General features: G+C 36.9%; 1 protein-coding gene across 1 annotated transcript in view; it reads left to right on the forward strand.

The window, feature by feature from the left end:
* CIZ1 (CDKN1A interacting zinc finger protein 1) overlaps window positions 1-816 on the forward strand; it is a gene marked incomplete at its 5' end in the record, with an annotated part of 16670 nt that overhangs the window by 233 nt on the left and 15621 nt on the right. The window lies entirely within an intron of this gene.

Raw genomic sequence — 816 nt, forward strand, 5'->3', positions numbered from 1 at the left:
TTGGTTGTCTCCTTTTCGTATTTTCTCTTTCAATTTGTCCAGAGCGTAGAGGTTCTTCAGCTGTTGAAAAATCCCACTGATTACAATTGGGAATAGCAGTAGAAGGTATCAGGTTAGGTACTAAATATGGTCCTTCCCTCTTAGACCTGATGGAGCAAGTATTTTTCAGCAATATATTTAGATAAAACAAATATTTATAATTTTTTTGTCTTTCTTGCTTGGAAGGTTAAAGCAATTTATTTCCTTGTCTGTTACATTCACACTAACCTCATTTGTAGTAGATCCTTGTTTCTGTCCAAACTTGGTGCAGTGCAAACAAATAAAGTATATTGTGGTGGAAAATGGTTCAGGTTTCAGTTGTCTCGTGAAATTTCAATTCCCTGAAATGACTGTCATTTCTGTGGTGAATAATGTCACTGCTCTTCCATCACTGTGTTTCCACAAATGGATTTTTCTCCCTTTTTTTTTTTACATTTTTTTTTTTGCCATATGTGTTTTCAAAAGAAATACATGAAGCTGCCTTAATAATAGCATTGCTAATGCAAAGATATTAGGCATAAAGCTGAGGTTTTATTTCTTGTTCATGTCTTAACAGCTCTTTTCAACACAGCAAGTCATACCTGGGATAGGTTTCAAGTGCCTAGTCTGGATTAATGCCTGCAATTTCTATCTTGCCTGCAAATCATGCCCAGATGTGAAGACAATAGATTAATTCTGCATGTCGTTAACTCTCCTTTTGTTCTCTCTTGCCCATTTAACGAGAGGGCTCTCTAGTGACTCCAGTGGCTCTCCACAGATCTCTCTCAGGTTGTAGGG

This window comes from Acanthisitta chloris, unplaced genomic scaffold (assembly GCF_000695815.1).
Source record: "Acanthisitta chloris isolate BGI_N310 unplaced genomic scaffold, ASM69581v1 scaffold39362, whole genome shotgun sequence".
Taxonomy (NCBI): Eukaryota; Metazoa; Chordata; class Aves; order Passeriformes; family Acanthisittidae; genus Acanthisitta; species Acanthisitta chloris.